Genomic DNA, 25,769 nt, shown 5'->3' with positions numbered 1-25,769 from the left:
GCAGCACCATAGATGAGTCTAGACGTAATCACGCCACCTGTAGTCAGTGAGAAAGCAAAAGACACATATCCTATCATATCACTTTTTGGAGTTACTTAAAAATTGATACCAATGAAGATATTTCCACAGAGAAAGGCAATCACAGATTCATTAAAAAAACTTATGGTTCACCAAATAGAAAGGGATGAGGATTGGTTACATTACCATATTGGGGTTAACAAAGATATACAAACCATGTGAAATATATAACCACCAAAGACGTACGGAAGACCAGGAGAGAGACTGCTCAACATTGTGCCATCACCTACATGGGAAAAGGATGCGAGGAAGAATAGATACACGTATATGTGTGAAAGAACCACATCCTGCACACCTAGAGCAAACAAACCATTGTAAACAAATTTGCTGGGATAAAAAATAAAAAGTAAATTACAAATATGAACAAGAAGTAATGAGACATAAAATTAAAGGGCTTTTTCCTGGCATATTCCATTCTAATATACAACCTAGAACACCACTTCCATTAAGGCTCTGCTTCCCTAGTAAACAAAATTGGTAAAGGAGAAATGCTGCCACCTTGTGGCCGTTTCCTGCAAGAGCAGCTTTAAACTCTCAGCTAATGGTCACTTAACATTCACGAGGACTCAGGGCTGTAAAGGACACTTGCCGTAAAAATTGGTGCTGAAGTAGGGAATGGACAAACAAATTCAAAACAGGCAAATGTTTCAAGAAGAGATTATGAAGAGTTAAGTTTTACTCACACTCTTTTTAAAAAAAAGGAAAATGGATAAAAGCTCAACCTCAGGGAGTGTTAGACGCATGCAATCTAATCTACAAAAAGTTTCAACTTACACCAGTCGACTGACCATCAGCAAAAAGTCTACAAACAATAAATGCTGAAGGGGTTTTACAGAACTGTGTACCCTCTACCTGCTGGTGAGACGTAAAGGGGTAACAGCCAATAATTAGAACAGAAAGGAGCTGTGTTGAAAAGTAAAAATGGAGGTACCATTCAATCCAGCCGGCGCACCATTGGACGACTCACCGGAGAAGAAAAGAATCGAGAAGACACAGGCCGCAAAAGCTGCAGTGCAGCCTTATTCACAATAGCCAAGACAGTGAAGCAATCAAAATGTCCAACAACAGGTGAATGGATAAAGAACAAGTGGTCCATGTACACAATGGAATATTAGCCATGGAAGACAATGAAGCATTGCTCTCTGAGGCACCACAAATGAGTCTGGAAATAATCACGAAACATGAGATAAGTCAGAAAGCAAAAGACCTATATTCTATGATATAACTTATAGGCGTTATCTAATAACTGACACAAATGAACATATTTCCTCAGAGAAAGACACTCACAGACTTAGAAAACAAACTATGCTCATCTAAAAGGAAAGGAGGGGGGAATGGATAAATTAAGATTAGTGTTACTATATGTATACAAACACATATTTTATACATATCTCAAAAAGACCGACCATATAGCAAGGGAGGTCTGCGGAACCCTCTGTAACAGTTTACATGGGAAGAGGATCTGTACTTGAATAGACATATATAATGTACAAATGAACCAGATTGTGTACACCTAGGACAAACAATATTCTAAGCTTTACCCCAATTAAAAAGTTTTTAAAACCAAGAAGAAGTAATGAGACATAAACTAATGGGGGTTTCTCCATGCATATTCCAGTGTAATTTACAACCTAGGAACACGACTTCCAGAAAGGCTCTGCTGCCCTAGTACCCAGATTTGGGAATGGAGAAATGCTGCCTGCTTGAGGCCACTTCCCACAACATCACCTTTAAACCCATTGCTAAAGGTCACTAAATATTCACCAAACTTGCAGTTCGGGAAATGACACCTGCTCTCTAAAAAAATTCTGGGGTGGAAAATTGACCAAAAAATTAAAGAGGGCAACCTTCCAAGAAGACAATTTCAACAGTTATACTGTACTACCAATTGTTTCCTTTTTTTAACAGAAAAGAAAACGACGGAGAAATATGATGAGTTTTACGAATTTTTAGAGACATGCAAACCGAAATTATAAAAACATAGCAGCTCACAGCAGCCAGAAGGGCCATTAGCATAAATGCTGCAAACAATAAATGCTGAAGCGATTATGGAGAAATGTGTACCCTCGATTCTAAAGGGGACGTGGTAAGAGCCACTAATGAAAACAAAAAGAAGGCGCTTTGAAAAGGGAAAAACGGTGCTACCAGTCAATCAATCACACCCAGTGCTGGGCCTATCACCTGAGAAAATGAGAATCAAAAAGTCACAGGCTGGCAATCCTGCACTCCAACAATATTTACCATAGCCAACACTTGGAAGCATTGAAAATGTCCATCAACTGAGGAATGCACAAAGTAGAAGTGGTCCACGTACACAGTGGAAAATTACTCCAATAAAAAATAAAAATTAAATTTAAAAATCCAACAAATGTAAAGAGACATCAGCTTGTGTGGGTTTGTCCAGGCACACTCCACTCTAATTTATAAACGAGAAACACCACAGGCCGCAAGGGCTTTCCCCTAGTTACAAGGGTGGGGAACATAGAAAGGCTGCCACCCTATGGCAGTTACCTGCAAAACCAGCTTTAAAGCCTGTGCTAATGGTCATTTCATAGGAAGAAGTAATGCAGGACTGTAAATGAAACCTGCCCTCAAAATGTCTTGAGGGAGGTCATGGCCAAAACATTTCAAAATGTGACACATACTTTAAGAGAACACTTTGAAGAACTAAGGGGTAATCACAGCTTGAAAAATAAAAAGGACTTGCCTTCAAGCTCAATTTCAATGGATTATGAGGCACGTGCGAATTCAACCACAAAGAGGTATCAGATCACACTTGTCAGAATAACCATCAGCAAGAAAACTACAAACAATAAATGCTGAAGGTGTTGTAGAGAAATGCATACCCTCAACTTCAAGGGGGACGTAACTTGGAAAGGGCCACGAAATAGAACAGAATGGAGGTGCATTAAAAAGGTCAACATTGAGCTACCATATGATCCAGCAGGCCCACTCCTCGACCTATAATCTAAGAAGAGAGAATTGGAAAGACACAGGCAGGCAAATCTGCATTGCACAGTATTACAATAGCCAAGATATGGAGGTAACCAAAAAGTCCACCAACAGATGGGTGGACACAGAAGAACTCCTCCATGTACAGATGGAATATTCGCTAGTGAAAAAAATGAAACAATGCCATTTGCAGCACCATAGATGAGTCTAGACGTAATCACGCCACCTGTAGTCAGTGAGAAAGCAAAAGACACATATCCTATCATATCACTTTTTGGAGTTACTTAAAAATTGATACCAATGAAGATATTTCCACAGAGAAAGGCAATCACAGATTCATTAAAAAAACTTATGGTTCACCAAATAGAAAGGGATGAGGATTGGTTACATTACCATATTGGGGTTAACAAAGATATACAAACCATGTGAAATATATAACCACCAAAGACGTACGGAAGACCAGGAGAGAGACTGCTCAACATTGTGCCATCACCTACATGGGAAAAGGATGCGAGGAAGAATAGATACACGTATATGTGTGAAAGAACCACATCCTGCACACCTAGAGCAAACAAACCATTGTAATCAAATTTGCTGGGATAAAAAATAAAAAGTAAATTACAAATATGAACAAGAAATAATGAGACATAAACGTAAAGGGCTTTTTCCTGGCATATTCCATTCTAATATACAACCTAGAACACCACTTCCATTAAGGCTCTGTTTCCCTAGTAAACAAAATTGGTAAAGGAGAAATGCTGCCACCTTGTGGCCGTTTCCTGCAAGAGCAGCTTTAAACTCACAGCTAATGGTCACTTAACATTCACGAGGACTCAGGGCTGTAAAGGACACTTGCCCTAAAAATTGGTGCTGAAGTAGGGAATGGACAAACAAATTCAAAACAGGCAAATGTTTCAAGAAGAGATTATGAAGAGTTAAGTTTTACTCACACTCTTTTTAAAAAAAAGGAAAATGGATAAAAGCTCAACCTCAGGGAGTGTTAGACGCATGCAATCTAATCTACAAAAAGTTTCAACTTACACCAGTCGACTGACCATCAGCAAAAAGTCTACAAACAATAAATGCTGAAGGGGTTTTACAGAACTGTGTACCCTCTACCTGCTGGTGAGACGTAAAGGGGTAACAGCCAATAATTAGAACAGAAAGGAGCTGTGTTGAAAAGTAAAAATGGAGGTACCATTCAATCCAGCCGGCGCACCATTGGACGTCTCACCGGAGAAGAAAAGAATCGAGAAGACACAGGCCGCAAAAGCTGCAGTGCAGCCTTATTCACAATAGCCAAGACAGTGAAGCAATCAAAATGTCCAACAACAGGTGAATGGATAAAGAAGAAGTGGTCCATGTACACAATGGAATATTAGCCATGGAAGACAATGAAGCATTGCTCTCTGAGGCACCACAAATGAGTCTGGAAAAAATCACGAAACATGAGGTAAGTCAGAAAGCAAAAGACCTATATTCTATGATATCACTTATAGGCGTTATCTAATAACTGACACAAATGAACATATTTCCTCAGAGAAAGACACTCACAGACTTAGAAAACAAACTATGCTCATCTAAAAGGAAAGGAGGGGGGAATGGATAAATTAAGATTAGTGTTACTATATGTATACAAACACATATTATATACATATCTCAAAAAGACCGACAATATAGCAAGGGAGGTCTGCGGAACCCTCTGTAACATTTTACATGGGAAGAGGATCTGTACTTGAATAGACATATATAATGTACAAATGAACCAGATTGTGTACACCTAGGACAAACAATATTCTAAGCTTTACCCCAATTAAAAAGTTTTTAAAACCAAGAAGAAGTAATGAGACATAAACTAATGGGGGTTTCTCCATGCATATTCCAGTGTAATTTACAACCTAGGAACACGACTTCCAGAAAGGCTCTGCTGCCCTAGTACCCAGATTTGGGAATGGAGAAATGCTGCCTGCTTGAGGCCACTTCCCACAACATCACCTTTAAACCCATTGCTAAAGGTCACTAAATATTCACCAAACTTGCAGTTCGGGAAATGACACCTGCTCTCTAAAAAACTTCTGGGGTGGAAAATTGATCAAAAAATTAAACAGAGGGCAACCTTCCAAGAAGACAATTTCAAGAGTTATATTGTACTACCAATTGTTTCCTTTTTTTAACAGAAAAGAAAACGGCGGAGAAATATGATGAGTTTTACGAATTTTCAGAGACATGCAAACCCAAATCTTAAAAACCTATCAGCTCACAGCAGCCAGAAGGGCCATTAGCATAAATGCTGCAAACAATAAATGCTGAAGCGATTGTGGAGAAATGTGTACCCTCGATTCTAAAGGGGACGTGGTAAGAGCCACTAATGAAAACAAAAAGAAGGTGCTTTGAAAAGGGAAAAACGGTGCTACCAGTCAGTCAATCACACCCAGTGCTGGGCTTATCACCTGAGAAAATGAGAATCAAAAAGTCACAGGCTGGCAATCATGCACTCCAACAATATTTACCATAGCCAACATTTGGAAGCAATGAAAATGTCCATCAACCGAGGAATGCACAAAGTCGAAGTGGTCCACGTACACAGTGGAAAATTACTCCAATAAAAAATAAAAATTAAATTTAAAAATCCAACAAATGTAAAGAGACATCAGCTTGTGTGGGTTTGTCCAGGCACACTCCACTCTAATTTATAACTGAGAAACACCACAGGCCGCAAGGGCTTTCCCCTAGTTACAAGTGTGGGGAACATAGAAAGGCTGCCACCCTATGGCAGTTACCTGCAAAACCAGCTTTAAAGCCTGTGCTAATGGTCATTTCATAGGAAGAAGTAATGCAGGACTGTAAATGAAACCTGCCCTCAAAATGTCTTGAGGGAGGTAATGGCCAAAACATTTCAAAATGTGACACATACTTTAAGAGAACACTTTAAAGAACTAAGGGGTAATCACAGCTTGAAAAATAAAAAGGACTTGCCTTCAAGCTCAATTACAACGGATAATGAGGCACGTGTGAATTCAACCACAAAGAGGTATCAGATCACACTTGTCAGAATAACCATCAGCAAGAAAACTACAAACAATAAATGCTGAAGGTGTTGTAGAGAAATGCATACCCTCAACTTCAAGGGGGACGTAACTTGGAAAGGGCCACGAAATAGAACAGAATGGAGGTGCATTAAAAAGGTCAACATTGAGCTACCATATGATCCAGCAGGCCCACTCCTCGACCTATAATCTAAGAAGAGAGAATTGGAAAGACACAGGCAGGCAAATCTGCATGGCACAGTATTACAATAGCCAAGATATGGAGGTAACCAAAAAGTCCACCAACAGATGGGTGGACACAGAAGAACTCCTCCATGTACAGATGGAATATTCGCTAGTGAAAAAAATGAAACAATGCCATTTGCAGCACCATAGATGAGTCTAGACGTAATCACGCCACCTGTAGTCAGTGAGAAAGCAAAAGACACATATCCTATCATATCACTTTTTGGAGTTACTTAAAAATTGATACCAATGAAGATATTTCCACAGAGAAAGGCAATCACAGATTCATTAAAAAAACTTATGGTTCACCGAATAGAAAGGGATGAGGATTGGTTACATTACCATATTGGGGTTAACAAAGATATACAAACTATGTGAAATATATAACCACCAAAGACGTACGGAAGACCAGGAGAGAGACTGCTCAACATTGTGCCATAACCTACATGGGAAAAGGATGCGAGGAAGAATAGATACACGTATATGTGTGAAAGAACCACATCTTGCACACCTAGAGCAAACAAACCATTGTAATCAAATTTGCTGGGATAAAAAATAAAAAGTAAATTACAAATATGAACAAGAAGTAATGAGACATAAACTTAAAGGGCTTTTTCCTGGCATATTCCATTCTAATATACAACCTAGAACACCACTTCCATTAAGGCTCTGTTTCCCTAGTAAACAAAATTGGTAAAGGAGAAATGCTGCCACCTTGTGGCCGTTTCCTGCAAGAGCAGCTTTAAACTCACAGCTAATGGTCACTTAACATTCACAAGGACTCAGGGCTGTAAAGGACACTTGCCCTAAAAATTGGTGCTGAAGTAGGGAATGGACAAACAAATTCAAAACAGGCAAATGTTTCAAGAAGAGATTATGAAGAGTTAAGTTTTACTCACACTCTTTAAAAAAAAAAGGAAAATGGATAAAAGCTCAACCTCAGGGAGTGTTAGACGCATGCAATCTAATCTACAAAAAGTTTCAACTTACACCAGTCGACTGACCATCAGCAAAAAGTCTACAAACAATAAATGCTGAAGGGGTTTTACAGAACTGTGTACCCTCTACCTGCTGGTGAGACGTAAAGGGGTAACAGCCAGTAATTAAACAGAAAGGAGCTGTGTTTAAAAGTAAAAATGGAGGTACCATTCAATCCAGCCGGCGCACCATTGGACGTCTCACCTGAGAAGACAAGAATCGAGAAGACACAGGACTCAAAAGCTGCAGTGCAGCCTTATTCACAATAGCCAAGACAGTGAAGCAATCAAAATGTCCAACAACAGGTGAATGGATAAAGAAGAAGTGGTCCATGTACACAATGGAATATTAGCCATGGAAGACAATGAAGCGTTGCTCTCTGGGGCACCACAAATGAGTCTGGAAATAATCACGAAACATGAGGTAAGTCGGAAATCAAAAGACCTATATTCTATGATATCACTTATAGGCGTTATCTAATAACTGACACAAATGAACATATTTCCTCAGAGAAAGACACTCACAGACTTAGAAAATAAACTATGCTCATCTAAAAGGAAAGGAGGGGGGAATGGATAAATTAAGATTAGTGTTACTATATGTATACAAACACATATTTTATACATATCTCCAAAAGACCGACCATATAGCAAGGGAGGTCTGCGGAACCCTCTGTAACATTTTACATGGGAAGAGGATCTGTACTTGAATAGACATATATAATGTACAAATGAACCAGATTGTGTACACCTAGGACAAACAACATTCTAAGCTTTACCCCAATTAAAAAGTTTTTAAAACCAAGAAGAAGTAATGAGACATAAACTAATGGGGGTTTCTCCATGCATATTCCAGTGTAATTTACAACCTAGGAACACGACTTCCAGAAAGGCTCTGCTGCCCTAGTACCCAGATTTGGGAATGGAGAAATGCTGCCTGCTTGAGGCCACTTCCCACAACATCACCTTTAAACCCATTGCTAAAGGTCACTAAATATTCACCAAACTTGCAGTTCGGGAAATGACACCTGCTCTCTAAAAAAATTCTGGGGTGGAAAATTGACCAAAAAATTAAAGAGGGCAACCTTCCAAGAAGACAATTTCAACAGTTATATTGTACTACCAATTGTTTCCTTTTTTTTAACAGAAAAGAAAACGGCGGAGAAATATGATGAGTTTTACGAATTTTTAGAGACATGCAAACCGGAATTATAAAAACCTAGCAGCTCACAGCAGCCAGAAGGGCCATTAGCATAAATGCTGCAAACAATAAATGCTGAAGCGATTGTGGAGAAATGTGTACCCTCGATTCTAAAGGGGACGTGGTAAGTGCCACTAATGAAAACAAAAAGAAGGTGCTTTGAAAAGGGAAAAACGGTGCTACCAGTCAGTCAATCACACCCAGTGCTGGGCCTATCACCTGAGAAAATGAGAATCAAAAAGTCACAGGCTGGCAATCCTGCACTCCAACAATATTTACCATAGCCAACACTTGGAAGCATTGAAAATGTCCATCAACTGAGGAATGCACAAAGTAGAAGTGGTCCACGTACACAGTGGAAAATTACTCCAATAAAAAATAAAAATTACATTTAAAAATCCAAAAAAAGTAAGGAGACATCAGCTTGTGTGGGTTTGTCCAGGCACAGTTCACTCTAATTTATAACTGAGAAACACCACAGACCGCAAGGGCTTTTCCCTAGTTACCAGGGTGGGGAATATACAAAGGCTGCCGCCCTATGGCAGTTACCTGCAAAACCAGCTTTAAAGCCTGTGCTAATGGTCATTTCATAGGAACACGTACTGCAGAACTGTAAATGAAACCTGCCCTCAAAATGTCTTGAGGGAGGTAATGGCCAAAACATTTCAAAATGTGACACATACTTTAAGAGAACACTTTGAAGAACTAAGGGGTAATCACAGCTTGAAAAATAAAAAGGACATGGCTTCAAGCTCAATTTCAACGGATTATGAGGCACGTGCGAATTCAACCACAAAGAGGTTTCAGATCACACTTGTCAGAATAACCATCAGCAAGAAAACTACAAACAATAAATGCTGAAGGTGTTGTAGAGAAATACATACCCTCAACTTCAAGGGGGACGTAAGTTGGAATGGGCCATGAACTAGAGCAGAATGGAGGTGCCTTAGAAAGGTTAACATTGAGCTAAAATATGATCCAGCAGGCCCACTCCTCGACCTATAATCTAAGAAGAGAGAATTGGAAAGACACAGGCAGGCAAATCTGCATGGCACAGTATTACAATAGCCAAGATATGGAGGTAACCAAAAAGTCCACCAACAGATGGGTGGACACAGAAGAACTCCTCCATGTACAGATGGAATATTCGCTAGTGAAAAAAATGAAACAATGCCATTTGCAGCACCATAGATGAGTCTAGACGTAATCACACCACCTGTAGTAAGTGAGAAAGCAAAAGACATATATCCTATCATATCACTTTTTGGAGTTACTTAAAAATTGATACCAATGAAGATATTTCCACAGAGAAAGGCAATCACAGATTCATTAAAAAACTTATGGTTCACCAAATAGAAAGGGATGAGGATTGGATACATTACCAAATTGGGGTTAAGAGAGATATACAAACCATGTGAAATATATAATCACCAAAGACATACGGAAGACCAGGAGAAGACTACTCAACATTGTGCCATAACCTACATGGGAAAAGAATGTGAGGAAGAATAGATACACGTATATGTGTGAATGAACCACATTTGCACACCAAAACAAACAAACCATTGTAATGAAATTTGCTTGGATAAAAAATAAAAAGTAAATTATAAATATGAACAAGAAGTAATGAGACATAAACTTAAAGGGCTTTTTCCTGGCATATTCCATTCTAATATACAACCTAGAACACCACTTCCATTAAGGCTCTGTTTCCCTAGTAAACAAAATTGGTAAAGGAGAAATGCTGCAACCTTGTGGCCGTTTCCTGCAAGAGCAGCTTTAAACTCACAGCTAATGGTCACTTAACATTCACAAGGACTCAGGGCTGTAAAGGACACTTGCCCTAAAAATTGGTGCTGAAGCAGGGAATGGACAAAAAAATTCAAAACAGGCAAATGTTTCAAGAAGAGATTATGAAGAGTTAAGTTTTACTCACACTCTTTTGTAAAAAAGGAAAATGGATAAAAGCTCAACCTCAGGGAGTGTTAGACGCATGCAATCTAATCTACAAAAAGTTTCAACTTACACCAGTCGACTGACCATCAGCAAAAAGTCTACAAACAATAAATGCTGAAGGGGTTTTACAGAACTGTGTACCCTCTACCTGCTGGTGAGACGTAAAGGGGTAACAGCCAGTAATTAAACAGAAAGGAGCTGTGTTTAAAAGTAAAAATGGAGGTACCATTCAATCCAGCCGGCGCACCATTGGACGTCTCACCTGAGAAGACAAGAATCGAGAAGACACAGGACCCAAAAGCTGCAGTGCAGCCTTATTCACAATAGCCAAGACAGTGAAGCAATCAAAATGTCCAACAACAGGTGAATGGATAAAGAAGAAGTGGTCCATGTACACAATGGAATATTAGCCATGGAAGACAATGAAGCGTTGCTCTCTGGGGCACCACAAATGAGTCTGGAAATAATCACGAAACATGAGGTAAGTCGGAAATCAAAAGACCTATATTCTATGATATCACTTATAGGCGTTATCTAATAACTGACACAAATGAACATATTTCCTCAGAGAAAGACACTCACAGACTTAGAAAACAAACTATGCTCATCTAAAAGGAAAGGAGGGGGGAATGGATAAATTAAGATTAGTGTTACTATATGTATACAAACACATATTTTATACATATCTCCAAAAGACCGACCATATAGCAAGGGAGGTCTGCGGAACCCTCTGTAACATTTTACATGGGAAGAGGATCTGTACTCGAATAGACATATATAATGTACAAATGAACCAGATTGTGTACACCTAGGACAAACAACATTCTAAGCTTTACCCCAATTAAAAAGTTTTTAAAACCAAGAAGAAGTAATGAGACATAAACTAATGGGGGTTTCTCCATGCATATTCCAGTGTAATTTACAACCTAGGAACACGACTTCCAGAAAGGCTCTGCTGCCCTAGTACCCAGATTTGGGAATGGAGAAATGCTGCCTGCTTGAGGCCACTTCCCACAACATCACCTTTAAACCCATTGCTAAAGGTCACTAAATATTCACCAAACTTGCAGTTCGGGAAATGACACCTGCTCTCTAAAAAAATTCTGGGGTGGAAAATTGACCAAAAAATTAAAGAGGGCAACCTTCCAAGAAGACAATTTCAACAGTTATATTGTACTACCAATTGTTTCCTTTTTTTTAACAGAAAAGAAAACGGCGGAGAAATATGATGAGTTTTACGAATTTTTAGAGACATGCAAACCGGAATTATAAAAACCTAGCAGCTCACAGCAGCCAGAAGGGCCATTAGCATAAATGCTGCAAACAATAAATGCTGAAGCGATTGTGGAGAAATGTGTACCCTCGATTCTAAAGGGGACGTGGTAAGTGCCACTAATGAAAACAAAAAGAAGGTGCTTTGAAAAGGGAAAAACGGTGCTACCAGTCAGTCAATCACACCCAGTGCTGGGCCTATCACCTGAGAAAATGAGAATCAAAAAGTCACAGGCTGGCAATCCTGCACTCCAACAATATTTACCATAGCCAACACTTGGAAGCATTGAAAACGTCCATCAACTGAGGAATGCACAAAGTAGAAGTCGTCCACGTACACAGTGGAAAATTACTCCAATAAAAAATAAAAATTACATTTAAAAATCCAAAAAAAGTAAGGAGACATCAGCTTGTGTGGGTTTGTCCAGGCACAGTCCACTCTAATTTATAACTGAGAAACACCACAGACCGCAAGGGCTTTTCCCTAGTTACCAGGGTGGGGAATATAGAAAGGCTGCCGCCCTCTGGCAGTTACCTGCAAAAGCAGCTTTAAAGCCTGTGCTAATGGTCATTTCATAGGAACACGTACTGCAGAACTGTAAATGAAACCTGCCCTCAAAATGTCTTGAGGGAGGTAATGGCCAAAACATTTCAAAATGTGACACATACTTTAAGAGAACACTTTGAAGAACTAAGGGGTAATCACAGCTTGAAAAATAAAAAGGACATGGCTTCAAGCTCAATTTCAACGGATTATGAGGCACGTGCGAATTCAACCACAAAGAGGTTTCAGATCACACTTGTCAGAATAACCATCAGCAAGAAAACTACAAACAATAAATGCTGAAGGTGTTGTAGAGAAATACATACCCTCAACTTCAAGGGGGATGTAAGTTGGAATGGGCCATGAACTAGAGCAGAATGGAGGTGCCTTAGAAAGGTTAACATTGAGCTAACATATGATCCAGCAGGCCCACTCCTCGACCTATAATCTAAGAAGAGAGAATTGGAAAGACACAGGCAGGCAAATCTGCATGGCACAGTATTACAATAGCCAAGATATGGAGGTAACCAAAAAGTCCACCAACAGATGGGTGGACACAGAAGAACTCCTCCATGTACAGATGGAATATTCGCTAGTGAAAAAAATGAAACAATGCCATTTGCAGCACCATAGATGAGTCTAGACGTAATCACACCACCTGTAGTAAGTGAGAAAGCAAAAGACATATATCCTATCATATCACTTTTTGGAGTTACTTAAAAATTGATACCAATGAAGATATTTCCACAGAGAAAGGCAATCACAGATTCATTAAAAAACTTATGGTTCACCAAATAGAAAGGGATGAGGATTGGATACATTACCAAATTGGGGTTAAGAGAGATATACAAACCATGTGAAATATATAATCACCAAAGACATACGGAAGACCAGGAGAAGACTACTCAACATTGTGCCATAACCTACATGGGAAAAGAATGTGAGGAAGAATAGATACACGTATATGTGTGAATGAACCACATTTGCACACCAAAACAAACAAACCATTGTAATGAAATTTGCTTGGATAAAAAATAAAAAGTAAATTATAAATATGAACAAGAAGTAATGAGACATAAACTTAAAGGGCTTTTTCCTGGCATATTCCATTCTAATATACAACCTAGAACACCACTTCCATTAAGGCTCTGTTTCCCTAGTAAACAAAATTGGTAAAGGAGAAATGCTGCCACCTTGTGGCCGTTTCCTGCAAGAGCGGCTTTAAACTCACAGCTAATGGTCACTTAACATTCAAAAGGACTCAGGGCTGTAAAGGACACTTGCCCTAAAAATTGGTGCTGAAGTAGGGAATGGACAAAAAATTTCAAAACAGGCAAATGTTTCAAGAAGAGATTATGAGGAGTTAAGTTTTACTCACACTCTTTTTAAAAAAAAGGAAAATGGCTAAAAGCTCAACCCCAGGGAGTGTTAGACGCATGCAATCTAATCTACAAAAAGTTTCAACTTACACCAGTCGACTGACCATCAGCAAAAAGTCTACAAACAATAAATGCTGAAGGGGTTTTACAGAACCTTGTACCCTCTACCTGCTGGTGAGACTTAAAGGGGTAACAGCCAATAATTAGAACAGAAAGGAGCTGTGTTTAAAAGTAAAAATGGATGTACCATTCAATCCAGCCGGTGCACCATTGGACGTCTCACCTGAGAAGAAAAGAATCGAGAAGACACAGGCCGCAAAAGCTGCAGTGCAGCCTTATTCACAATAGCCAAGACAGTGAAGCAATCAAAATGTCCAACAACAGGTGAATGGATAAAGAAGAAGTGGTCCATGTACACAATGGAATATTAGCCATGGAAGACAATGAAGCATTGCTCTCTGAGGCACCACAAATGAGTCTGGAAATAATCACGAAACATGAGGTAAGTCAGAAAGCAAAATACCTATATTCTATGATATCACTTATAGGCGTTATCTAATAACTGACACAAATGAACATATTTCCTCAGAGAAAGACACTCACAGACTTAGAAAACAAACTATGCTCATCTAAAAGGAAAGGTGGGGGGAATGGATAAATTAAGATTAGTGTTACTATATGTATACAAACACATATTTTATACATATCTCAAAAAGACCGACCATATAGCAAGGGAGGTCTGCGGAACCTTCTGTAACATTTTTCATGGGAAGAGGATCTGTACTCGAATAGACATATATAATGTACAAATGAACCAGATTGTGTACACCTAGGACAAACAATATTCTAAGCTTTACACCAATTAAAAAGTTTTTAAAACCAAGAAGAAATAATGAGACATAAACTAATGGGGGTTTCTCCATGCATATTCCAGTGTAACTTACAACCTAGGAACACGACTTCCAGAAAGGCTCTGCTGCCCTAGTACCCAGATTTGGGAATGGAGAAATGCTGCCTGCTTGAGGCCACTTCCCACAACATCACCTTTAAACCCAATGCTAAAGGTCACTAAATATTCACCAAACTTGCAGTTCGGGAAATGACACCTGCTCTCTAAAAAACTTCTGGGGTGGAAAATTGACCAAAAAATTAAACAGAGGGCAACCTTCCAAGAAGACAATTTCAACAGTTATATTGTACTACCAATTGTTTCCTTTTTTTAACAGAAAAGAAAACGGCGGAGAAATATGATGAGTTTTACGAATTTTCAGAGACATGCAAACCCAAATTATAAAAACCTATCAGCTCACAGCAGCCAGAAGGGCCATTAGCATAAATGCTGCAAACAATAAATGCTGAAGCGATTGTCGAGAAATGTGTACACTCGATTCTAAAGGGGACGTGGTAAGTGCCACTAATGAAAACAAAAAGAAGGTGCTTTGAAAAGGGAAAAACGGTGCTACCAGTCAGTCAATCACACCCAGTGCTGGGCCTATCACCTGAGAAAATGAGAATCAAAAAGTCACAGGCTGGCAATCCTGCACTCCAACAATATTTACCATAGCCAACACTTGGAAGCATTGAAAATGTCCATCAACTGAGGAATGCACAAAGTAGAAGTGGTCCACGTACACAGTGGAAAATTACTCCAATAAAAAATAAAAATTAAATTTAAAAATCCAACAAATGTAAAGAGACATCAGCTTGTGTGGGTTTGTCCAGGCACGCTCCAATCTAATTTATAACCGAGAAACACCACAGGCGGCAAGGGCTTTCCCCTAGTTAAAAACGGTGGGGAACATAGAAAGGCTGCTACCCTATGGCAGTTACCTGCAAAACCAGCTTTAAAGCCTGTGCTAATGGTCATTTCATAGGAACAAGTACTGGAGAACTGTAAATGAAACCTGCCCTCAAAATGTCTTGAGGGAGGTAATGGCCAAAACATATCAACATGTGACACATACTTTAAGAGAACACTTTGAAGAATTAAGGGGTAATCACAGCTTGAAAAATAAAAAGGACATGGCTTCAAGCTCAATTTCAACGGATTATGAGGCACGTGCGAATTCAACCACAAAGAGGTTTCAGATCACACTTGTCAGAATAACCATCAGCAAGAAAACTACAAACAATAAATGCTGAAGGTGTTGTAGAGAAATGCATACCCTCAACTTCAAGGGGGACGTAAGTTGGAATGGGCCACGAACTAGAGCAGAATGGAGGTGCCTTAAAAAGGTAAACATTGAGCTACCATATGTTCCAGCAGGCCCACTCCTCGACCTATAATCTAAGAAGAGAGAATTGGAAAGACACAGGCAGGCAAATCTGCATGGCACAGTATTACAATAGCCAAGATATGGAGGTAACCAAAAAGTCCACCAAAAGATGGGTGGACACAGAAGAACTCCTCCATGTACAGATGGAATATTCGCTAGTGAAAAAAATGAAACAGTGCCATTTGCAGCACCATAGATGAGTCTAGACGTAATCACACCACCTGTAGTAAGTGAGAAAGCAAAAGACACATATCCTATCATATCACTTTTTGGAGTTACTTAAAAATGGATACCAATGAAGATATTTCCACAGGGAAAGGCAATCACAGATTCATTAAAAAACTTATGGTTCACCAAATAGAAAGGGATGAGGATTGGATACATTACCATATTGGGGTTAACAGAGATATACAAACCATGTGAAATATATAATCACCAAAGACATAAGGAAGACCAGGAGAAGACTACTCAACATCGTGCCATAACCTACATGGGAAAAGAATGCGAGGAAGAATAGATACACGTATATGTGTGAAAGAACCACATTTGCACACCAGAACAAACAAACCATTGTAATCAAATTTGCTTGGATAAAAAATAAAAAGTAAATTATAAATATGAACAAGAAGTAATGAGACATAAACATAAAGGGCTTTTTCCTGGCACATTCCATTCTAATTTACAACCTAGAACACCACCTCCATTAAGGCTCTGTTTCCCCAGTTACCAAATTTGGTAAAGGAGAAATGATGCCACCTTGTGGCCGTTTCCTGCAAGAGCAGCTTTAAAATCACAGCTAATGGTCACTTAACATTCACAAGGACTCAGGGCTGTAAAGGACACCTGCCCTAAAAAATTGTGCTGAAGTAGGGAATGGACAAAAAAATTCAAAACAGGCAAATGTTTCAAGAAGAGCGTATGAAGAGTTACGTTTTACTCACGCTCTTTTGAAAAAAAAAGGAAAATGGATAAAAGCTCAAACTCAGGGAGTGTTAGACCCATGCAATCTAATCTACAAAAAGTTTCAACTTACACCAGTCGACTGACCATCAGCAAAAAGTCTACAAACAATAAATGCTGAAGGGGTTTTACAGAACTGTGTACCCTCTACCTGCTGGTGAGACGTAAAGGGGTAACAGCCAATAATTAGAACAGAAAGGAGCTGTGTTGAAAAGTAAAAATGGAGGTACCATTCAATCCAGCCGGCGCACCATTGGACGTCTCACCTGAGACGACAAGAATCGAGAAGACACAGGCCGCAAAAGCTGCAGTGCAGCCTTATTCACAATAGCCAAGACAGTGAAGCAATCAAAATGTCCAACAACAGGTGAATGGATAAAGAAGAAGTGGTCCATGTACACAATGGAATATTAGCCATGGAAAACAATGAAGCGTTGCTCTCTGAGGCACCACAAATGAGTCTGGAAATAATCACGAAACATGAGGTAAGTCGGAAAGCAAAAGACCTATATTCTATCATATCACTTATAGGCGTTATCTAATAACTGACACAAATGAACATATTTCCACAGAGAAAGACACTCACAGACTTAGAAAACAAACTATGCTCATCTAAAAGGAAAGGTGGGGGGAATGGATGAATTAAGATTAGTGTTACTATATGTATACAAACACATATTTTATACATATCTCAAAAAGACCGACCATATAGCAAGGGAGGTCTACGGAACCCTCTGTAACATTTTACATAGGAAGAGGATCTGTACTTGAATAGACATATATAATGTACAAATGAACCTGATTGTGTACACCTAGGACAAACAATATTCTAAGATTTACCTCTATTAAAAAAAATTTTAAAACCAAGAAGAAATAATAAGACATAATCTTATGGGGGTTTCTCCATGCACATTCCAATGTAATTTACAACCTAGGAACACGACTTCCAGAAAGGCTCTGCTGCCCTAGTACCCAGATTTGGGAATGGAGAAATGCTGCCTGCTTGAGGCCACTTCACACAACATCACCTTTAAACCCATTGCTAAAGGTCACTAAATATTCACCAAACTTGCAGTTCGGGAAATGACACCTGCTCTCTAAAAAAAGTCTGAGGTGGAAAATCGACCAAAAAATTCAAAAGAGGGCAACCTTCCAAGAAGACAATAGCAAGAGTTATATTATACTCCCATTTGTTTCCTTTTTTTAACAGAAAAGAAAACGGCGGAGAAAAATGATGAGTTTTACGAATTTTCAAAGACATGCAAACCCAAATTACAAAACCCTATCAGCTCACAGCAGCCAGAAGGGCCATTAGCATAAATGCTGCAAACAATAAATGCTGAAGCGATTGTGGAGAAATGTGTACCCTCAATTCTAAAGGGGACGTGGTAAGTGCCACTAATGAAAACAAAAAGAAGGTGCTTTGAAAAGGGAAAAACGGTGCTACCAGTCAGTCAATCACACCCAGTGCTGGGCCTATCACCTGAGAAAATGAGAATCAAAAAGTCACAGGCTGGCAATCCTGCACTCCAACAATATTTACCATAGCCAACACTTGGAAGCAATGAAAATGTCCATCAACTGAGGAATGCACAAAGTAGAAGTGGTCCACGTACACAGTGGAAAATTACTCCAATAAAAAATAAAAATTACATTTAAAAATCCAAAAAAAGTAAGGAGACATCAGCTTGTGTGGGTTTGTCCAGGCACAGTCCACTCTAATTTATAACCAAGAAACACCACAGGCCGCAAGGGCTTGTCCCTAGTTACCAGGGTGGGGAACATAGAAAGGATGCTGCCCTCTGGCAGTTACCTGCAAAAGCAGCTTTAAAGCCTGTGGTAATGGTCATTTCATAGGAAGAAGTAATGCAAGACTGTAAATGAAACCTGCCCTCAAAATGTCTTGAGGGAGGTAATGGCCAAAACATATCAAAATGTGACACATACTTTAAGAGAACACTTTGAAGAACTAAGGGGTAATCACAGCTTGAAAAATAAAAGGGACATGGCTTCAAGCTCAATTTCAACGGATTATGAGGCACGTGCGAATTCAACCACAAAGAGGTTTCAGATCACACTTGTCAGAATAACCATCAGCAAGAAAACTACAAACAATAAATGCTGAAGGTGTTGTAGAGAAATACATACCCTCAACTTCAAGGGGGACGTAAGTTGGAATGGGCCATGAACTAGAGCAGAATGGAGGTGCCTTAGAAAGGTAAACATTGAGCTAACATATGATCCAGCAGGCCAACTCCTCGACCTATAATCTAAGAAGAGAGAATTGGAAAGACACAGGCAGGCAAATCTGCATTGCACAGTATTACAATAGCCAAGATATGGAAGGAACCAAAAAGTCCACCAACAGATGGGTGGACACAGAAGAACTCCTCCATGTACAGATGGAATATTCGCTAGTGAAAAAAATGAAACAATGCCATTTGCAGCACCATAGATGAGTCTAGACGTAATCACGCCACCTGTAGTCAGTGAGAAAGCAAAAGACACATATCCTATCATATCACTTTTTGGAGTTACTTAAAAATTGATACCAATGAAGATATTTCCACAGAGAAAGGCAATCACAGATTCATTAAAAAAAACTTATGGTTCACCAAATAGAAAGGGATGGGGATTGGTTACATTACCATATTGGGGTTAACAAAGATATACAAACCATGTGAAATATATAACCACCAAAGACGTACGGAAGACCAGGAGAGAGACTACTCAACATTGTGCCATAACCTACATGGGAAAAGGATGCAAGGAAGAATAGATACACGTATATGTGTGAAAGAACCACATCTTGCACACCTAGAGCAAACAAACCATTTTAATCAAATTTGCTTGGATAAAATATAAAAAGTAAATTACAAATATGAACAAGAAGTACTGAGACATAAAATAAAGGGCTTTTTCCTGGCATATTCCATTCTAATATACAACCTAGAACACCACTTCCATTAAGGCTCTGTTTCCCTAGTAAACAAATTTGGTAAAGGAGAAACCTGCCACCTTGTGGCCGTTTCCTGCAAGAGCAGCTTTAAACTCACAGCTAATGGTCACTTAACATTCACAAGGACTCAGGGCTGTAAAGGACACTTGCCCTAAAAATTGGTGCTGAAGTAGGGAATGGACAAACAAATTCAAAACAGGCAAATGTTTCAAGAAGAGATTATGAAGAGTTAAGTTTTACTCACACTCTTTTTTAAAAAAAGGAAAATGGATAAAAGCTCAACCTCAGGGAGTGTTAGACGCATGCAATCTAATCTACAAAAAGTTTCAACTTACACCAGTCGACTGACCATCAGCAAAAAGTCTACAAACAATAAATGCTGAAGGGGTTTCAGAGAACTGTGTACCCTCTACCTGCTGGTGAGACGTAAAGGGGTAACAGCCAATAATGAGAAAAGAGAGAAGCTGTGTTTAAAAGTAAAAATGGAGGCACCATTCAATCCAGCAGGCGCATCATTGGACGTCTCACCTGAGAAGACAAGAATCGAGAAGACACAGGCCGCAAAAGCTGCAGTGCAGCCTTATTCACAATAGCCAAGACAGTGAAGCAATCAAAATGTCCAACAACAGGTGAATGGATAAAGAAGAAGTGGTCCATGTACACAATGGAATATTAGCCATGGAAGACAATGAAGCATTGCTCTCTGAGGCACCACAAATGAGTCTGGAAAAAATCACGAAACATGAGGTAAGTCAGAAAGCAAAAGACCTATATTCTATGATATCACTTATAGGCGTTATCTAATAACTGACACAAATGAACATATTTCCTCAGAGAAAGACACTCACAGACTTAGAAAACAAACTATGCTCATCTAAAAGGAAAGGAGGGGGGAATGGATAAATTAAGATTAGTGTTACTATATGTATACAAACACATATTATATACATATCTCAAAAAGACCGACAATATAGCAAGGGAGGTCTGCGGAACCCTCTGTAACATTTTACATGGGAAGAGGATCTGTACTTGAATAGACATATATAATGTACAAATGAACCAGATTGTGTACACCTAGGACAAACAATATTCTAAGCTTTACCCCAATTAAAAAGTTTTTAAAACCAAGAAGAAGTAATGAGACATAAACTAATGGGGGTTTCTCCATGCATATTCCAGTGTAATTTACAACCTAGGAACACGACTTCCAGAAAGGCTCTGCTGCCCTAGTACCCAGATTTGGGAATGGAGAAATGCTGCCTGCTTGAGGCCACTTCCCACAACATCACCTTTAAACCCATTGCTAAAGGTCACTAAATATTCACCAAACTTGCAGTTCGGGAAATGACACCTGCTCTCTAAAAAACTTCTGGGGTGGAAAATTGATCAAAAAATTAAACAGAGGGCAACCTTCCAAGAAGACAATTTCAAGAGTTATATTGTACTACCAATTGTTTCCTTTTTTTAACAGAAAAGAAAACGGCGGAGAAATATGATGAGTTTTACGAATTTTCAGAGACATGCAAACCCAAATCTTAAAAACCTATCAGCTCACAGCAGCCAGAAGGGCCATTAGCATAAATGCTGCAAACAATAAATGCTGAAGCGATTGTGGAGAAATGTGTACCCTCGATTCTAAAGGGGACGTGGTAAGAGCCACTAATGAAAACAAAAAGAAGGTGCTTTGAAAAGGGAAAAACGGTGCTACCAGTCAGTCAATCACACCCAGTGCTGGGCTTATCACCTGAGAAAATGAGAATCAAAAAGTCACAGGCTGGCAATCATGCACTCCAACAATATTTACCATAGCCAACATTTGGAAGCAATGAAAATGTCCATCAACCGAGGAATGCACAAAGTCGAAGTGGTCCACGTACACAGTGGAAAATTACTCCAATAAAAAATAAAAATTAAATTTAAAAATCCAACAAATGTAAAGAGACATCAGCTTGTGTGGGTTTGTCCAGGCACACTCCACTCTAATTTATAACTGAGAAACACCACAGGCCGCAAGGGCTTTCCCCTAGTTACAAGTGTGGGGAACATAGAAAGGCTGCCACCCTATGGCAGTTACCTGCAAAACCAGCTTTAAAGCCTGTGCTAATGGTCATTTCATAGGAAGAAGTAATGCAGGACTGTAAATGAAACCTGCCCTCAAAATGTCTTGAGGGAGGTAATGGCCAAAACATTTCAAAATGTGACACATACTTTAAGAGAACACTTTAAAGAACTAAGGGGTAATCACAGCTTGAAAAATAAAAAGGACTTGCCTTCAAGCTCAATTACAACGGATAATGAGGCACGTGTGAATTCAACCACAAAGAGGTATCAGATCACACTTGTCAGAATAACCATCAGCAAGAAAACTACAAACAATAAATGCTGAAGGTGTTGTAGAGAAATGCATACCCTCAACTTCAAGGGGGACGTAACTTGGAAAGGGCCACGAAATAGAACAGAATGGAGGTGCATTAAAAAGGTCAACATTGAGCTACCATATGATCCAGCAGGCCCACTCCTCGACCTATAATCTAAGAAGAGAGAATTGGAAAGACACAGGCAGGCAAATCTGCATGGCACAGTATTACAATAGCCAAGATATGGAGGTAACCAAAAAGTCCACCAACAGATGGGTGGACACAGAAGAACTCCTCCATGTACAGATGGAATATTCGCTAGTGAAAAAAATGAAACAATGCCATTTGCAGCACCATAGATGAGTCTAGACGTAATCACGCCACCTGTAGTCAGTGAGAAAGCAAAAGACACATATCCTATCATATCACTTTTTGGAGTTACTTAAAAATTGATACCAATGAAGATATTTCCACAGAGAAAGGCAATCACAGATTCATTAAAAAAACTTATGGTTCACCGAATAGAAAGGGATGAGGATTGGTTACATTACCATATTGGGGTTAACAAAGATATACAAACTATGTGAAATATATAACCACCAAAGACGTACGGAAGACCAGGAGAGAGACTGCTCAACATTGTGCCATAACCTACATGGGAAAAGGATGCGAGGAAGAATAGATACACGTATATGTGTGAAAGAACCACATCTTGCACACCTAGAGCAAACAAACCATTGTAATCAAATTTGCTGGGATAAAAAATAAAAAGTAAATTACAAATATGAACAAGAAGTAATGAGACATAAACTTAAAGGGCTTTTTCCTGGCATATTCCATTCTAATATACAACCTAGAACACCACTTCCATTAAGGCTCTGTTTCCCTAGTAAACAAAATTGGTAAAGGAGAAATGCTGCCACCTTGTGGCCGTTTCCTGCAAGAGCAGCTTTAAACTCACAGCTAATGGTCACTTAACATTCACAAGGACTCAGGGCTGTAAAGGACACTTGCCCTAAAAATTGGTGCTGAAGTAGGGAATGGACAAACAAATTCAAAACAGGCAAATGTTTCAAGAAGAGATTATGAAGAGTTAAGTTTTACTCACACTCTTTAAAAAAAAAAGGAAAATGGATAAAAGCTCAACCTCAGGGAGTGTTAGACGCATGCAATCTAATCTACAAAAAGTTTCAACTTACACCAGTCGACTGACCATCAGCAAAAAGTCTACAAACAATAAATGCTGAAGGGGTTTTACAGAACTGTGTACCCTCTACCTGCTGGTGAGACGTAAAGGGGTAACAGCCAGTAATTAAACAGAAAGGAGCTGTGTTTAAAAGTAAAAATGGAGGTACCATTCAATCCAGCCGGCGCACCATTGGACGTCTCACCTGAGAAGACAAGAATCGAGAAGACACAGGACTCAAAAGCTGCAGTGCAGCCTTATTCACAATAGCCAAGACAGTGAAGCAATCAAAATGTCCAACAACAGGTGAATGGATAAAGAAGAAGTGGTCCATGTACACAATGGAATATTAGCCATGGAAGACAATGAAGCGTTGCTCTCTGGGGCACCACAAATGAGTCTGGAAATAATCACGAAACATGAGGTAAGTCGGAAATCAAAAGACCTATATTCTATGATATCACTTATAGGCGTTATCTAATAACTGACACAAATGAACATATTTCCTCAGAGAAAGACACTCACAGACTTAGAAAATAAACTATGCTCATCTAAAAGGAAAGGAGGGGGGAATGGATAAATTAAGATTAGTGTTACTATATGTATACAAACACATATTTTATACATATCTCCAAAAGACCGACCATATAGCAAGGGAGGTCTGCGGAACCCTCTGTAACATTTTACATGGGAAGAGGATCTGTACTTGAATAGACATATATAATGTACAAATGAACCAGATTGTGTACACCTAGGACAAACAACATTCTAAGCTTTACCCCAATTAAAAAGTTTTTAAAACCAAGAAGAAGTAATGAGACATAAACTAATGGGGGTTTCTCCATGCATATTCCAGTGTAATTTACAACCTAGGAACACGACTTCCAGAAAGGCTCTGCTGCCCTAGTACCCAGATTTGGGAATGGAGAAATGCTGCCTGCTTGAGGCCACTTCCCACAACATCACCTTTAAACCCATTGCTAAAGGTCACTAAATATTCACCAAACTTGCAGTTCGGGAAATGACACCTGCTCTCTAAAAAAATTCTGGGGTGGAAAATTGACCAAAAAATTAAAGAGGGCAACCTTCCAAGAAGACAATTTCAACAGTTATATTGTACTACCAATTGTTTCCTTTTTTTTAACAGAAAAGAAAACGGCGGAGAAATATGATGAGTTTTACGAATTTTTAGAGACATGCAAACCGGAATTATAAAAACCTAGCAGCTCACAGCAGCCAGAAGGGCCATTAGCATAAATGCTGCAAACAATAAATGCTGAAGCGATTGTGGAGAAATGTGTACCCTCGATTCTAAAGGGGACGTGGTAAGTGCCACTAATGAAAACAAAAAGAAGGTGCTTTGAAAAGGGAAAAACGGTGCTACCAGTCAGTCAATCACACCCAGTGCTGGGCCTATCACCTGAGAAAATGAGAATCAAAAAGTCACAGGCTGGCAATCCTGCACTCCAACAATATTTACCATAGCCAACACTTGGAAGCATTGAAAATGTCCATCAACTGAGGAATGCACAAAGTAGAAGTGGTCCACGTACACAGTGGAAAATTACTCCAATAAAAAATAAAAATTACATTTAAAAATCCAAAAAAAGTAAGGAGACATCAGCTTGTGTGGGTTTGTCCAGGCACAGTTCACTCTAATTTATAACTGAGAAACACCACAGACCGCAAGGGCTTTTCCCTAGTTACCAGGGTGGGGAATATACAAAGGCTGCCGCCCTATGGCAGTTACCTGCAAAACCAGCTTTAAAGCCTGTGCTAATGGTCATTTCATAGGAACACGTACTGCAGAACTGTAAATGAAACCTGCCCTCAAAATGTCTTGAGGGAGGTAATGGCCAAAACATTTCAAAATGTGACACATACTTTAAGAGAACACTTTGAAGAACTAAGGGGTAATCACAGCTTGAAAAATAAAAAGGACATGGCTTCAAGCTCAATTTCAACGGATTATGAGGCACGTGCGAATTCAACCACAAAGAGGTTTCAGATCACACTTGTCAGAATAACCATCAGCAAGAAAACTACAAACAATAAATGCTGAAGGTGTTGTAGAGAAATACATACCCTCAACTTCAAGGGGGACGTAAGTTGGAATGGGCCATGAACTAGAGCAGAATGGAGGTGCCTTAGAAAGGTTAACATTGAGCTAAAATATGATCCAGCAGGCCCACTCCTCGACCTATAATCTAAGAAGAGAGAATTGGAAAGACACAGGCAGGCAAATCTGCATGGCACAGTATTACAATAGCCAAGATATGGAGGTAACCAAAAAGTCCACCAACAGATGGGTGGACACAGAAGAACTCCTCCATGTACAGATGGAATATTCGCTAGTGAAAAAAATGAAACAATGCCATTTGCAGCACCATAGATGAGTCT

General features: G+C 39.3%; 2 long non-coding RNA genes across 2 annotated transcripts; both read right to left on the bottom strand.

The window, feature by feature from the left end:
- Positions 1 to 6,352: 6,352 nt before the first annotated feature.
- On the bottom strand, positions 6,353 to 23,308 carry LOC309621555. Its single transcript, XR_014240085.1, has 3 exons — positions 22,835 to 23,308; positions 16,129 to 16,393; positions 6,353 to 6,477 (listed from the first exon to the last, which is right to left on the bottom strand). It is a non-coding gene; the product is annotated as an uncharacterized lncRNA (long non-coding RNA).
- LOC309621556 lies at positions 16,860 to 21,810 on the bottom strand. The gene is made up of 2 exons (XR_014240086.1): positions 21,237 to 21,810; positions 16,860 to 18,016 (listed from the first exon to the last, which is right to left on the bottom strand). It is a non-coding gene; the product is annotated as an uncharacterized lncRNA (long non-coding RNA).
- Positions 23,309 to 25,769: the final 2,461 nt, after the last annotated feature.

Source organism: Balaenoptera borealis (assembly GCF_965194805.1).
Source record: "Balaenoptera borealis genome assembly, contig: HAP1_SCAFFOLD_663, whole genome shotgun sequence".
Classification (NCBI taxonomy): domain Eukaryota; kingdom Metazoa; phylum Chordata; class Mammalia; order Artiodactyla; family Balaenopteridae; genus Balaenoptera; species Balaenoptera borealis.
This window is presented reverse-complemented; position numbering and strand designations above follow the sequence as displayed.